This window comes from Nicotiana attenuata, unplaced genomic scaffold (genome assembly GCF_001879085.1).
Source record: "Nicotiana attenuata strain UT unplaced genomic scaffold, NIATTr2, whole genome shotgun sequence".
NCBI classification, from domain to species: Eukaryota; Viridiplantae; Streptophyta; class Magnoliopsida; order Solanales; family Solanaceae; genus Nicotiana; species Nicotiana attenuata.
The window spans coordinates 27157-27928 of NW_017676839.1; positions in this window are offsets into that span (position 1 = coordinate 27157).

A 772-nucleotide genomic window follows, 5' to 3' on the forward strand; every position below is an offset into this window, starting at 1 on the left:
GGAAATCAAAATGATGATAATCAAAATTGAAGGAAAAAAGGTACGAGAGAGTTATTAAAAAAAACTCACGTGCAAAATTCCACTTCTCAGGGAAGGGAACATTTTCATCACCCACTAAACCAACAGTGGGGGCAGCAACAAACCTGGCGTACCAGCCACGGTCTCTGTCATCTCCTGGAATAACCAACACTCTTTTACTCCTTTCCACTAAAGTGAAGACACCTTGGCAAAAGAGACTGGGAGAATAAAGATGAATTAGATGAGAAAAGGTAAAAGGCACGCCTGCCATGTTGGTCAAATGCCTCAAACAGGCAACAACCCTCCACACTATACGGCCAATTTGACCTAAACAAACGTCGAAAAGATGACAGAATTCAAGAATAACACGGTCAATTGCAGGTTTGAAGCCTAATGTGAAAGGGTATGTATAAACAAAAGAAAACCCCATTAAATAAGAAGTCATTCTTTGGTTTGCATTGGGAATTATAATAGGGAAGTCATGACTCCAATGGCAGTCTTTGCGAACCAAAGCAATCAGACCTTCAATGATCTGAGTGGGGTAGATATCAGCACGATCTAAAGATGTCACTTGATTTCTAAGGGATTCTCTATCATTATAGAAAGATAGTTCCACAGGAACTATTTCATCCACTGAAGGTTCACGAAGGGGTTCAGAAGGTTCCTTATCCCTAGAAGAAGATCTTTGAGAAAGAGAACCTCTGGTTCTAGAGGAGGGACTGGAACTAGATGAAGGAAGAGAAGAACCACATAT